The 15,808-nt window shown below is 48.5% G+C and overlaps 1 protein-coding gene across 7 annotated transcripts in view; it reads right to left on the reverse strand.

Moving 5' to 3' along the window:
* The window catches only part of LOC116943217 (neurexin-1-like), a 394,340-nt gene extending 384,600 nt beyond the window's left edge, over positions 1–9,740 (reverse strand). For 5 of the 7 annotated variants that reach the window (XM_032955893.2, XM_076067699.1, XM_076067701.1 and 2 more), the window contains exon 1: positions 9,266–9,739. The gene's annotated coding sequence lies outside the window, so the exon portion shown is untranslated. Of the gene's footprint in view, positions 1–9,265 lie in introns of all 7 variants that reach the window. The other 2 variants (XM_032955895.2, XM_076067700.1) reach the window with 1 other exon arrangement.
* Between the last annotated feature and the right edge of the window lie 6,068 nt (positions 9,741–15,808).

The raw sequence follows: 15,808 nt of genomic DNA on the forward strand, positions 1-15,808 counted from the left end.
GTTCAAATAAACCTACCATTAAAATTATAGACTGATCATTTCTTCGTCAGTGGGCAAACGTACAAAATCAGCAGGGGATCAAATACTTTTTTTCCCTCACTGTATGTATATACCCTGTTTCGAATACGCCCTTGCGATCCGTTGCACAATTACGCTGCAAGGTTTCTAAATGCGAGTGCACGCGTCACATTTTGCGACCTGACATTGCGGGAAGACGCAGGGTTTATTTGTTTATTTAAAACCTGGGCAAAGCTCACCTGCGTCACATATGTCACTGCCCATGCCCACTTAGGGCACCGCAAATGCATATTCTGCCTAAATAATGGAAAAGCCACAAGATGATTTACAATCATCCTATCTTATGTAGCATAGTGTCGACAGGGCTCGGTTATTGCAACTCGCTTCTCTGCGGGATATCTGGCAAAAAAATAAAAAATATATATCAGCAAGCCGCAGCATATACACAATTATTTGGCACATGTCGCGATGGGTACTGCAAGATTTGACAATGTTCGTCCAGTGCTCGCTGAGCTGCATTGCCGAACGAATGCATTCTAAGGTTACACTCATTACACACACAGTGCTTGACACAAATAAGCCACAATACCTTGCCGATCTCGCCAAGGACCATAAACCATCAGGCAGGAATCCACTGGAGCCATGAACTTTTAAATATAGATTGAAAACTCATTTGTTTAGGACTGCTTTTTGTGTTTAGTTTGTTGTCTTTCCCCCCGCATCTCCGATGAGCACGGTTGGCTACGTACGGTGCAAAAGAAGTTCAACACATACGTACATTCATTTGAATGTGACATTGCTCCTTCCATTTTCGAATTGTATTCAGAACCAGCCAAAGAAAAGTAATTATGCAGTGAAGTTACATTGAACCACAGTAGGGATGTTTGAATCACTTTAATTAATGAGTTTACTCTCAGCATTAACAAACAAATGTCAAGTTCATATTAGCGTTATTGTGATCTGATTATGAAGAAAAAAAATCCCCTCGACCGCACAAAAGAATTGCGGGAGATGTTACGTTATCATACCAAGTGATACAAAGAGCTTCACTTACAAAAAAGCACCCTTTTTTTGTAAAACATTATTTCCAAATTGAACATTTTCTATGTATTTGTGTATTTGGCATCTTGCCACACATCCGGCGAGGTTGCGTGCAATGCTGCAAAAACATCAGAATGTGTCGGATATTAAGGGTTAACATCTCGGACCAGCCTGTGAATTCTACATAAACCTGCATAGGCCTCAGCGAGGCAACTCTGACCTTTACAGCCATTTCCTTACATCGCCTAACGATGGTGACGTGTTAATTCATATGCAACTGGTAGTACACGGTGTTTTGTGTTTATTTAAAGACGCCTAAACATTTATTTCACCAGTTCTCGTACGCTCGAAATCGCTGTAGACTTTTCAACATGTATCATTGCCAAATATTCTTTACGGTAGGGGGAACAAAAATGACAACGTTCCCATTCCTCTTTTAAGAAGATAGTTTGTGGACGAGCATCATTGGAGCAATCGTGATCACAACAACCTTTAAATGTACAATCAGTGTGGCACCTTGATGTGTTCGCGATGCTGTATGTCGAGATTCAATGAGCATATTCTCATCTGCTAAGAAAAGAATGCCCGCAAAAAAAAGCGTATCGTAACATGATCAAAAAGAATGGTACGTGAAAAGAGCACACTTTGGTTACACAGTGTGCAACTTTTGTTTTGTCCTTCACGTTTTTCATCTCTGGTTTGCTGTTATCAAGAGCAAATTGTCGGGCTGTGACTTTCTGCAGGTTTATTTGCTGAGGCAGTTTTCAATGGCATGTAGGAAAATGCAATTTCGAGGACCATGCACACAGACACGTGGCGCTTCCGACGACGTGTCTGTATGTTGAACTTCTTTTGCACCGTACGTTGCCAACCGTGCTCATCAGAGGTGCGCGGGAAGGACAACAAACTAAACACAGAAAGCAGTTCTAAATAAGTGAGTTTTCAATCTAGATTTCAAAGTGCATAGCTCCTGTGGCTTCCTAATATTGGAACAAGGAGCGTTCCAGACGGCCGCAGAAGCGCATTTGAAAGTGCGCGATGCAGCGACCTTCTTCGATGGCCAGCCAAAACCCGCTGCTGCTGCTGCTGCGATGATGATGCCCGGAGTTCACTTTCCACTTAAGCGCCTCCCTAGTTTAATGCGATTTCCACAGCTTTATGTGAGTCACGAGTCGCAGACGGGGTCAGATAGTGCTGGCAAAGGTTTACGAGTACGAGGGTCCGAGGGCGAAGGGCACCGGTGCCCGATCGCGCGGTGGCACGGCGGATTGCGATCGTGGGCCCCCATGGATGTTTTTGGGACGCTGCGAGATGCTCGCCCTCGTGTGTGTCCGCTGGCGCAGTGACGGAAGCCGGGCGTGGTGGCTGCGCATGCCTTTGACTTCACGCACCTCCGATTAGCGCGGTTGGCTACGTGTGGCGTAAAAAGAAGTTCGCAACATACAGCACTTGCATTTGGAGGCAAGCGATGGTGGATCAAGTGGAATTGTTTTTCTCCCAGGCAAGGGATGGTGGATCAAGTGGAATTGTTTTTTTTCTCCCAAAACCCTCTGGTGCCGTGAGGTGGCCAGGAGATGGTAGCACAGCCAATGGATTTGCGAATCTGTCTGTGTGCACCTTTGAGCGATATCCCTTCCCATGCGTTGTCTGGGTGACACGCACATTACGAAAAACAAATATAAATTTTATAACAAGTTGGCAAACATTGTTAATTGCGTAATCCCGCAGAAAGGAAGTTTTGATACTCTCTCAGGCTTTTATGATCAAATCCTGTTCTTATCGAACCCGCATATTTGGCCGTGGGCGTCGTACAGGCCTCATCTGGTGTGACTGGCGATAAAGCGTTGTGAAATATGCTTATTGTTTTGGGTGGTGTGATGGCTTAAATGCCCTGTTTTTTTTCTCTTCCTTTGCCTAATCTTAATTGCCATTGACGTTTCATGTCAACACAGTCGAAAAGCAAAGATGAATTGTGGGTGGATTCAAAGACAAAGATCCCCCGTGTAGCCTTAACAGGCTGTTGGGGCAAGTGCTGTTAGCGAGCACCTATGACGGCCGGCACGGCACACGAGGGGGTGGGTGGCCAGCACCACGCCCGACCGCCTTCGTCTCCCCAGTGGCGATGTTTGCACATCGCACCAGGTACTCATTTGAGGCTGAGTCGACCTAGGGGAGGAGGCCCAGGACAGGTTCAGATAATCGTGACTGTTGGTGGCCATTAGCGGGAATCGAACTCGGGTCGCTGGGTTCGTAGCGCAGCGTGCAAACCACTACACTACCGCTCCCCAAGACAGAGATCCCCAACATTGCCTAAACTGACTGTTGGAGCAAGTGCTGTTAGCGATTACACAAACAATTATTTCTGAAATAGGCCAGTAGCCAGAAAGGTAGAGATGTTCTTTATCTCCCAGTGGTGGTAAGAAATCATTTGATGATAACGTATGCTGGTATGCATTCTCTTTGGTTCTATTCGGTAAAGTCACGTAGGTAAAAAATAAAACAACAAAAATCACGACGTTTCGGCCACAACAAGCGGCCTTCATCAGGTGAAGGGACCAGGCTGTCTCGAGGACAGCGCTGTCTGTGTGCACCTTTGAAGGGACCAGACTGTCCTCGAGACAGTCTGGTCCCTTCCCCTGATGAAGGCCGCTTGTGTTGTGGCCGAAACGTCGTGATTTTTGTTGTTTTATTTTTCACCTACGTGACTTTACCGAATAGAACCAAAGAGTATGGATCCTTGCAGCCACGAAAGCTTCAAATCTAGAACTGGTATGCATTGTTTTAGCTCATTGCACCAGCAACATTTGTTTTTACGCTCTATATCACTGATACCAAAAACATATTTCTGGTGTGAGCATAATTATATGCATATACAGTACACATACCATATGAAGAGCAGTTATCATTCAGTGTAATGGTCTTTTGCCTGGTTCTAAATGAAAGGAATTCATAACTTGAAATAACTGTCTGTGAAAGTATATTAAAAAAACATCGGTTTTCATACACGCTTGTATCAGAGAGGGCCCTTTCTCTCGTGCCCTGTGGGTCCCCTGGGTCTGTCCATGGGGGCAACCCAGGACATTTGAGCATTCGCTCCATTTACCCAGGCGGCTGAAAACACAAAACTGAAAGGCAGACGCTAAATGAAAGAGAGCCCTCGCGAAGTCTTGGAGATAGGGTTAGAGACAGGCTTAGGGTCAGCGGGGACGAAGGGCTAGGACCGTACTAGGCGGCTGGTTTGGCTCATTTATTATTGTTCGGGTGAGTGATAGGCGGCACTCGTGTTTGGCTGGCTAGTTTGTTAGCATTGGGGTCACTGATTAGGCTCGTACTCGAGGCTTGTTGGTCATTTGGTTAAGATTACATCAGTGAGAGTTCTAACACGAGTGGCTGGTTGGCTCATTATTTAGGATCAATGCGTGAACCAAAGTGCGTGTTGGGTAGGTTAGAGCGAGCGTTTGGTTGGCGAGTGTGCTCTGCTCACAATACAACAGTGTATCACCCCTTCGGTGATCTTTCGTTATGGTATTTCACAGCACTATTGGGTTTACAGGGGGTAAGCCACCTCTGTCTTCCGTGGCCATGATATGAAGGGCGCAAGGGGGGTGGGGAGCACGAGAAGCGAGGGGATGATCATTACCGTCCGGTGGTGATGAGAGATGTGAAGGCCTCACGTTATTCCTTGGTCAGGGTCACGTAGCCCATGAGCATAGCCCCATAACCTTTCATTACACGGCGCGTGTGCGTCGCTATGCAAGACGCACACGCTGAACCAACGTGAAGCAATAAATAAGGTCGGCTCGAGTAAATTCATCGCTGGCTGCAACGCACTCGTTGTGACCTACACCTCGTTTAGCTAATAAATTTGTGGTAGCCGGTGGCTGTATTGTCGAGTGTGCAGGCGGTGCAATTGCAACGGGATCCACGAGGCTACGAAGAGGTGGTGGTTGGGTGGGGGTTGGGGGGTGGTGCACTGAAAAGTTGACCCCCATTTCATTCCCAATTGTTGCACCGGGGTCCCCGTGGTGCCAACCACGCTTAAGGCCGCCACTGGTGCGGCGGCGTCTGCCTGGGTTGTTTGCGAGAACAGAGAGCGGTATTAATTGACGTTCGAGGGATGCTGCGTGGCAGAAGGATGATGACCTGGCCTGGGGGTTGCGGCAGTTGCCCGGTCTCCGTGGCGAAGCAACACAAAGACGGCGACATCACGCGCGCGGTGTGTGTGCGTGTGTGCGCGCCACTTGTCAAATGAATGGAGCGTGTTACCTTGAGGCTGTGTGCCGCGTCCGTGTGACTGAACGAACAGATAACTCGTCATATACCAGTGTGCGTGTTTTATAGTGGGGAGCGGTGGCGCAGCGGTTCGCGCACTAACCACTACGAAACCCGGAGAAAAAAAGGCCGAGTTAAATTATCACTCGGCGTCGGTGGCGAGTGATCATTTTTAAAAGCGATCGACTGAGCCTCGAATGAGGACAGTACCTGGTGCGACGTGTTAGACACCAGCACTGGTGAGACAAAGGCGGCCGGGCGTTATGGTAGCGACACCAACCTCGTGCGACGTTGCCGACCTCAATGGATGTTCGCTCACAGTCTGCAATACCCGACTTGAAAAATTTGTTTTTGCACTATATATGTGTGTGTGAGTTTACACACGTACAGTGGTGGCTGAGTGATATGCTCTAGGATGCCTGTAACCTAAGTTCGACTCCCTGCCATGGCATCTGTATTTGTTCTGCGTCTCCGCCCTAAGTCGACTCAGCCTTAAATTATGAACTAGTGGGTTGGTGTGAACGGCTTATTGCGAGTAAGGCAGACACAGGTCGAGTTGGCGTGGTGGTGGTGATCGCATCCCCTCCACCTTAATAGGTGCTCGCCAATAACAATTTCCCGACACGGTCTCACAATTTGGGCTGTCCGCGTGGAGGACCAGTGAGGTTTATATCACAATTTATAGCTCGGCTGAGACAACGTACAACTGAAAGCTAAGTGTATGTTGCCTGTGAATGTAGCAAATAAAATATTAAAGAGAAAGTATCACGCTATACAAGTCGGCGAAAGCCTGCATCATATAGTTCGCGTGTGTGAGTGTATACTGTAGCTCTATGGGGAGCGGTGGCGCAGTGGTTAGTGCATTGCGCTACGAACCCTGCTCACCCGAGTTCGATTCCCGCTCGCGGTCAACACAAGTGACGAATATCCGAACCAATCCTGCGCTTACCCTAGGTTGACTCAGCCTCAAATTAGTGCCTGGTGCGAATGTGTAAACATCGTTACTAGGGGAGACAAAGGCGGCCGTGTGTGATGCTGGCCCACCTACCACACCCTCGTGTGCCGTGGCGGCCTCTCGTAGATACTCGCTCACAGCAACAGTCTGTCACAAGCTTTACGGGGGATCTTTGTCTTTGTACTGTTTAGTCCACTGGCAACAAAACCCCGTGCCTCGTCCCTGCCACGGAACAATTCCCGCATCTCCTCCAGGTGGACTCAAGTTGCAAATGAGCAGCTAGCTGGTGTGTGGTGTGTGTGGAGGGAGAGGGAGACAAAGGCGGCCAGACGCGGTGATGCCAACACGTTCTGGCCTTTTAACAGAAGCTCCCCTAACAGCGGTCTATGTAGTTTGCTGTGTAGGCTATACGGGGGAGGGCGGGGGGGGGGATTTTTTGTATGTGTATGCATGCATTGCATTTGTAAATATATGTGTACACATATATGTGTGTGTGTCTGTGCATATTGTGGGGAGCGGTAGTGTAGCAGTTAGCGTGCTGCGCTACGAACCCGGCGTCCCGAGTTCGATTCCCGCTCACGGCCAACACCAGTGGCGATTATCTGAACCGGTCCTGGGCATCCCTATTAGTACCTGGTACGGTGTGTTAACACCGCCACTGGGGTCACTGGGGAGACAAAGGCGGCCGGGCATGATGTTGGCCACCCACCCCCGCGTGTGCGAGCACCTTTATAGCATTTGCCCTAACAGTATTTTCAGGCTATACGGGGGGATCTTTGTGCATCTTGTCCAGCCTAACGCCAATACAGGCAGACCCGTGAAAGGGAAAAAAAAAAACCCGCCCCACAACATCAGCCAGGAATAATGCGCGAGGCTCTTGCTGGGGACAAAGACGAAAAATGTTCGCGCAAGGGAAAGGCGACGGTGACAACTCGAAAATTACTGCCGTGATGGAGTGCCTGGCACGAGATGCAGAGACCCCCATAGTCCAGCACGCACGGCGCAACACCCTCCTCACTCGACACACAGCCCGACCCACCCACCACCGATAGCCTCAATAGTGCTGTTAGCGAGCACCTATGAAGTCCGGCACGGCACACGATGGGGCTAGAACATCCACTTCTCTGCCGCCGAGTGCATATGCTGTTCTTTCATCTTCATCGGCCATGATCAACCGTCAGTGATAACGATGTTCACAATCCACTCAATCTACAACCCCTGTACAGGGAGCTGATTCCATCGCTTCCATATCCCCGCGGTGTTACGTGCTCGCTGCTTGTTTTAATGGAGTACTGTATGAAGGTTAGTGCGAACACCTGTACATTTACTGTGAAAATAATGAGTTGAAGGAAGCACGGAGAATACAACTGGGGTGTGATTGTGTGTGGCCTAGTCGCAAGAGTTTGATTCCCGCTAACCCGAACTGTGCCTGGGACTCCTCTAGGTGGACTTATCCTTGAATGAGCCCTGTTTCTTGTGCGGTGTGTAAACATCAGCACCGGGGAGACAAAGGCAGCTGGCCGTGGTGCTGGCCACCCACTTACTCTTGTTCCGTGGTGTTCACTAACAGCACTCGCCCCAACAGTCTGTTGAACGCAATATGGGGAATCTTTGTCCGAAACGCACAGTTGCCGTAATCGTGCCTATGCATTGTGTGTATACAATAGGATCACTTTATGGTATTTGTGGAGAGCGGTGCAGGGAGTGACAGGCAGCTGTGACAGGCAGCTGTCACTCCCAGCGAGAGGGGGAAAGCGAGCGAGAAGATACCAAGAAACGGTGATAGTTTGTCGCTACCCTCGACTTAAATTACGCACCGCTATTGTAGCAGTAGGCTGAAGCTTCACTTGCTCTCAATGTCTGCGCACGATGTGTAAACAACAAGGGACACTTCTGGCAAATATGCTCGAACCGACATTCGAACGAACATTCAAACACCAACCACTGGACCTGTCGCGCTCGTCACCATCTGCGGGTGGGGCGAGACGGCACTGAACTCGTGTCCACAAATCACTCAGCCGGCCACCTCGCTCGCGTCTCGTTTTCCCGTGCGTGGCCCACTGACACAGGGTTTGAGTGGCGCGTATGCCTGCTGGTGGTGTGGTGAGACACAGGGTGTGAGTGGCGCGTATGCCTGCTGGTGGTGTGGTGAGACACAGGGTGTGAGTGGCGCGTATGCCTGCTGGTGGTGTGGTGAGACACAGGGTGTGAGTGGCGCGTATGCCTGCTGGTGGTGTGGTGTGAGACACAGGGTGTGAGTGGCGCGTATGCCTGCTGGTGGTGTGGTGAGACACAGGGTGTGAGTGGCGCGTATGCTCGCCGTTTCAGAACTCGTGCCCACCGTCTTGCGCTACGGCGGCACAAGTATACACTTGTAGGCAGAGTACACTTACCCCGCGTGTGGGGTAAGTGTACTCTGCCTACAAGTATACTCTGCCTACAAGTATACACTTGTAGGCAGAGTACACTTACCCCGCGTGTGGGGTTTGAGTTATTCACGCCTTTCGCACCGGGAGTGGCGAGAACCACGCCAGGGAATGGTCTCACAGGTTCACACGTACGGAGCCGCATCTCTCTCTCGACCTCTCTCGCGCACTCTCCCCGTGGTTTTACGCAAATAATGTCCCCTTTTACGCATATTCTTCCCGAACGCGAAGCTTAAAACCTCGAAATGTTATTTTACTGCCAAAGAGTGCGCCGAAACACCGCGAATTAGTCGTTCGCAACCAATGCTTATTTACATAAAGGCGGTACAATATTCACTTTCTTCGTTTGACGAAATAAATAACAGCAACGTGAGAAATGAGAAATCCGCGCGCATTGTAACACATCAACAGCTGCTCTCAACGACAGCCTCGTGCGTGCTTTTTGTGTGTGTTTCATTCACAAAACTCAGAAGTACATTCGCGCATTGATCAATATTCACACTTAAGTACTGTTGCGTGCCTTTAATTGACTGCTGCCATTAAATCATCTCACCTTGGGGTCAGAGATCCTCTCGTTTTCTCCGTCGCTCCCGCGTGCGTTTCACCTCCTCTCCTCGCCAACCCCACTACAGCTGCCCCCCCCTCGCCCCCCCCCCCCCCCAATATGAAGAAGGGACGTCTAAACAATAATAATCAAACTAATAAATATACACTCGGATAGCAAAACAACAGGATATCAATTCGGCGAACAAAGGGGGCAGAGGAGGAAAAGCCCCGCTTCTGACTGGAGCGACATCTGCGAGACGCGGGCGTCAGTGGAGGAAGGGGAGCAGCGGCGAGGCTGCCCGACTACGAGAGCGTTTGCGGTGAGGCAGATGTCCGGAGTCTCCCTCTCTCTCCTTTAGTCCTCGCTCTCTCCCCCTCTCTCTCCTCCCTCCCTCCCTCACTCCCACTCTTGAGCTCGCTCCACAGCCCTCGATGTTGTCAGCACGCCGAGCGCCTCTGCGCTGCAGCGCTTGTAGTGACGTCAAAAAGCGCTCATGAATTATTAAGACTATATTCCTCCTCCCACCCTCCCTCTCTCTACCTCCAGCCCGTCCCGCCCGTACCCCCAGCCCCCCCCCCCCCACATACACTCCGCAAATCCTCCCTCCCATTCATCCATCCCTCTTTCCCTTGTCAACCAGACCCAATTCTTCCCATCCATCTATCCATCTACACTCGGATCTCTCCATTCACCCATACCCGGTGCCCTCCTCCCTCCCTCCTCTCACTCGCTAACCGCAGGCCAGGCAATGCAGCCCCTGTGACCCACGCGTCCATCTACCCGTCCACGCTTTGGGGCGCGCCGTCTGCTCTTGTTCGCCCCGGCGCGATTCTGTCCCAGTCTTCTTCTTCTTTCGTGCTCGCCGTACCCTCTCCCATCAGCTCCGTGGGTGCTGACGACGTGAACGCATTATGTTCGCCTCGAGGTGGCGCCTGGTGTGAAACAAAGAAGAGTTGTTAATGTGTCCCTCGAGCATCATCGTCATCATCATCATCATCATCGCCACCACTAACCGTATGGATTACGTACAGCGTGCTGTGTACATTAATTGAACTCGATGTAATTACTCTTTGGGTCTTTCGTTAAAGTCACGTAGATAGAAAAATAATAAAGCGAGCGATCGACTTCAGATGAAGAAATAGAGCAGGCGGACTGCTAAGGCAGGAATAAATATAGCGATCGAAACGTCGTGTTTTTTTATTACTTTATTATTTTTCTACCTACGTGACTTTTCCGAAAGACCCAAAGAGTATGAATTCCTGCAGTCACGAAAGCTTTAAGTCAAGACTCAATGTAGTTGTTTTGTCGGGTCGGGGCGTGGTGGTTGTGCACAACCTGTGATCCGGCGCTTCGGCAGGCAAGGGTTGGTGGATCACATGTAAATTCTGCGTTGAAACGCGCGAACCTCACCAAAAAAATAAAAACGAAAACCCCGCACAGGTTTATTTTGTGTGAAGTTCTCGTTGCCCCCTCTGGACTGCGAGGTAGCCAGGAGATGGCATAGGAGCCTGCACTGCACATAAGCTAGGGTTCATGGACACGTCTCTACGGACTTTGTTGGTATGTTTCAAAGGGAATTCGGTCAAACATCCCAATACGGCACCCTCCTGAAAATAAAAGAGAACGTCTTAAGGCTCAGCAATGCTTTCCTGGAACCGTAGTTGAGATTGATCTCGTAGTGTATGACTTTTAAATTAGCTTTCAATGGCGGACACGCAGCTCCAATGCCAGAGACGCCGTGGTCGTGCAGTATTAAGAAAGAAAAAGGCCACAAAGATAACCCATTTAGCCACTCAGTGGGTCGCGGCAATTGATGCTAGCGAGCAAATATTAAACCAGTGCTGGACGCACAAGGGAGTGATGTGGCGAGAACCACTCCCGGGGCGCCTTTTTGTATCCCCATTGATGTGTGTGTATTTTTTTACACCGCATTTCAAGCTAAGGTCGACCTATGTTCACATGCCACTGGTATTTGCCATGATCAGGAATCGGAACTGTGCCCGCTATGTTCATAGTGCAGTGATATGATAAATAACTACCTCGTCCGGTATGCAGGAGGTGGTGGGTTCGAACCCGACCCTGACGCCTGCTGGGTTTTTTTTTGGAGTTTGCGTGTCTCTCTCTCTCCCGGTGGTCGCGTGGATTCTTCTCCGGCTCCTCTGGTTTTTCCCTCCACATTTACAAACACATGCGTTAGAGTACTGGGCTGACATACATGTCCACGTGATAAGCCACTTCGTTGAGCTATCAGTTGTGGCCAGGTCGCTTCTGAAAAAGAGCAATAGAGATCAGTGGGCCTTACCTGCTAAAATAAAAATACGTGTTTTTGTTTGTCGCCTTCAAGCACTAAGCGGCGGTGACGTCACCACGGCGCGAGGCTTCTGTAGACTTTGAGGAAACACAACACGCAAGCACAAACACCTGAGCAGAACCATTTTTTTTATCGGAATAAAAGATCAGTCACCGGCCACAATGCTTCAACCTCCATCCCCTCTCACCCTTAAACCTCCTCCACCCGCCCCTCGATATGCTATGATTGCCGAGCAAGGGTCCCCGACTCGAGCATAGCGCCCAAGGGCCCCTTGGCTTCGGGTTCGAGTTCATCGCGAGATGTTAAAAGAGAGAGAGAGAGAGACGTGACGGCATAGAGCCACGCGTCAGAGAGGGTTGACGCGGTGGCTTTGGAGGTCAGAGCGCTGAGCTGGCACCGCTGGAATCCTTGGATCGATCCATGCAGCCCGCTGTGTTTGAACTGGATTAGTTGGCTGCTATAAATGTCCACGTGATAAGCCACTTTGTTGAGCTCTCATTTGTGGCCATGTCGCTTCTGAAAAAGAAGCTAATAGCTCAATGGCCTTTACCCGGCAAGATGAAAAAAATTGTTTAGTTTAATTTGTATCTTTTTTTACGTGATTTGTTTACCTTTCCTATACTGAGCACTCCTATCGTGAATTGTTTGTTGTTGTAGTAACATTATGACCCGACCCTACTAGACATCTGTGTAAAAGAGCTTCATAGCTCATCAGATTCCTCCAGTATAAATACATATTCTGCTTCAATTGTAGCGAGTCCGACGGTCTTTACCCGGTCACCAAATGACTAACTACACAACAACTAATCACATTAAAATTTGTAATTTCATTTTGCCTAAATTCAATCTCTATAAATTTTAATACCCATCGACTATTATGCGACGAGCATTACTCTCATATGCAGAGCGGGTTAGAGGGAAAGTTCTACCCACTTTTGTGTGGACCAGAGATCACTTGACGAAGAAGAATATATACTTATACTGGAGGAATCCGATTACCTATAAAGCATTTTTTCACATATGTCCAGTAGTTTCACAGATGTCCAGTAGTTTCACAGATGTCCAGTAGTTTCACATATGTCCAGTAGTTTCACATGTCCAGTAGTTTCACAGATGTCCAGTAGTTTCACAGATGTCCAGTAGTTTCACATGTCCAGTAGTTTCACAGATGTCCAGTAGTTTCACAGATGTCCAGTAGGGATATCAGAGGTAGCGCTGTGATATCCTATTCCGTGGGCCATTCTCTAACACGAATGTGTTACACTGCTCACTGCCTTCGAGTGGATCATTTGTCTTGTGGGATAATTATCGTGGGTCGGTGTAGGGGTGGGTGGGGAGAAACACATGAAATTAAAAGAAGCAAACAAAAGCCATCACAACAGTGTGCATGTGCGCAGGGAATAGTGAACGATTGATGTGAAATATCCTATCAAAAAGAAAAATGAGCATGCAATACAATCTAGACTCGAGACCAACCAACATCATCGGCGGCATTTTAAGCAGCAACGTTGCACTGAAATCAGGCTAAAGTCGACATGTGTTATAATACAAGGTGATCAATTCATAGACACCCCACTGATTTCTAATGACACTCTTACATTCATCTCAACAGGTGATTGAATTTTGTGAAGGGAAAAAAAAGAGTGTCGGCTCCCCGTATTACAAAGCGGAGTGTTTCAAAGATGTTATTAGCGTATTTAGATTGGTGGGCGACATGTCGAGGCATTGAAATCTAATGGATCATCCCCATGCATATTATGTAATACTGCCATTGTAATACTGAAATTGCAGTATTACAGTGACAGTTGCTCTTGGTATTGATGACGGCATTAGAAGAATTGTAGATTACGGCTAATCTGGCAAGATCTGTAACGAGCACGCTTCCTCCATGACCTCAAGGAAGTTGATTTGATAGCCACAGAATGAATGGTTGAGCACTGCGTACCCTGTTGAGTGTGTAGGGTGTCCGATTCACTCATGGTGGGTTGACTTTTATCAGATGACGTGACCCTTTTGAGCAATCGCGAAGTTGATTTTTGTATGAGCAGGTGTGAAGTCGAGGGAGTGTCATTGGCGGGCGTGACCTGGGGAATGTCTTAACCAGTGGTGGGGGGTGGGGGGCGATGGTTGCTACGTATAATCTCAAATGAGTCGAGTGCGTTGTCATTTTTGTTGTTTATTTAGACAACGTCAACCCAGACGCGACGCACACATTGGCGTCGTCTCGCGAACGACATCAAGGGGATCTATTGACGCCCCACTGCGAAGCGGCGCAGACGGTTTATAAATGTTTACAGACAACGCCGGCGGTATTAATCGGGGCGGCTGCTTCGATTCGAACCACGAACCTCTGCAACGAGTATGTGTTATGTTGAACTTCTTTCACACCGTACGTAACCAACCGTGCTAAAGGGAGGTGCGAGTGAAAGGCCAGAATCTAAACAACAAACTGAACACCAAAAAAAAAACTGTTTTAAAGAAAAGAGTTTTCAGCCTAGATTTAAAATAAATGAAAAAAAAAATTCAAACTTCCACGTTTTTTAAATCTTTATTTTTGCGATTGCCCTGTTAGTGTCCCCGTACTGCTAATTGTAGAGTACGTTTTATTTCTTTGCACCGCAGGACCTGTCTAAAGATTTGTTTTATATCAATTGCCTCTCATCCGACTGTAAGTAAAGTTTTTTGTACGTAATCTGTGTTACAGTTCGTACAGAGACAACATTTTCTTGAAGGCCAAAACCACCATAAATGCGTCAGATTTTGGAAGTGAAGTAGAAGCTAAGTTGGAAGTTAAGTAGTTGTGTTAGCCGACTCTTTTTGTTAGGTTGCATTGTATTTATAAGTTCACTAGGTTTGTTTTCTACCTGATGACGATTGCTTGTGTTGCAATCGAAACGTCGAATTCTATTATTCACATTTATTTTCTTTCTACGTGACTTTACCGATAGAACCAAAGAGCAAATCCTGCAGTCACGAAAGCTTCAAATCAAGTTTGAAGTTAAGTATAGTTGAGCATTATAAGCACTTGGTTGGATAGGAGACGATCTATGAATACCAGCTGTGCCACAGCCTTGGGCTGCGAGCTATGCGCGTAGTGTGTTTTCCCTAAGGACACGTTTTCCTCTCACAAGCCAAACACTCACGAATGGAACCGGCCAAACATCGAAATCCATGTCCTCCAGAACGATGTACATTTACAAACGCCGAGACTCCTCTAGCCTAGGTTATCACACGTGCGCAATATTCATGCATTGTGGGCTCTTGACTTAAAGCTTTCGTGACTGCAGGAATTCATATTCTTTGGGTATTTCTGTAAAGTCACGTAGATAGGTTAAAATAAAAAATAAAACTACGGCGTTTCGATCACAACACAAGCGATCGTCATCAGGAGGAAAAAAAGATGACGATCGCTTGTGTTGTGATCGAAACGTCGTAGTTTTTTTAACCTATCTACGTGACTTTACCGAAAGACCCAAAGAACATTGTGAGCTCTATTTAACATTTCAGTCTCGCTTTTTCTACTGAATTTGTTACATTTCTGTGAACAGTCTCGAACATCGCGTAGCTGCATTGAGTTTCAAGCTGATGGACCGCTGAGTAGGTGAGTTGGTGGGTAGGTGAGTTCCAGGCCAATAGACCGCTGAGTATATGAGTAGGTGGGTGAGTAGGTGAGCGGGTGGGTGAGTATGTGAGTGAGTGGTTATGTGAGTTCCAGTCCGATAGACCGCTGAGTAGGTGAGCGGGTGGGTGAGTAGGTAAGTAGGTGGGCAGGTAAGTTCTAGGCCGATGGACCGCTGAGTAGGTGAGTGGGTGGGTGAGTAGGTGAGTGGGTGGGTAAGTAGGTGAGTGAGTGGTTATGTGAGTTCCAGGCCAATTGACCGCTGAGTAGGTGAGCGGGTAGGTGAGTAGGTGAGTGGGTGGGCAGGTGAGTTCCAGGCCGATGGACTACTGAGTAGGTGAGCGGGTGGGTGAGTGGGTGGGTAGGTAAGTTCCACGCCGATTGACCGCTGAGTAGGTGAGTGGGTGGGTGAGTAGGTGAGTGAGTATGTGAGTTAGTGGTTATGTGAGTTCCAGGCCAATGGACCGCTGAGTAGGTGAGTGGGTGGGTGAATAGGTGAGTGGGTGGGTGGGTGAGTTCCAGGCCGTTGGACCGCTGAGTAGGTCAGTGGGTGGGTGAGTTAGTAAGTATGTGGGTAGGTGAGTTCCAGGCCGACGGACCGGTGAGTTGGTGGGTGAGT

This window comes from Petromyzon marinus, chromosome 17, assembly GCF_048934315.1.
Source record: "Petromyzon marinus isolate PM22_M1 ecotype Great Lakes invasive population chromosome 17, UKy_Petmar_22M1.pri1.0, whole genome shotgun sequence".
Taxonomy (NCBI): domain Eukaryota; kingdom Metazoa; phylum Chordata; class Hyperoartia; order Petromyzontiformes; family Petromyzontidae; genus Petromyzon; species Petromyzon marinus.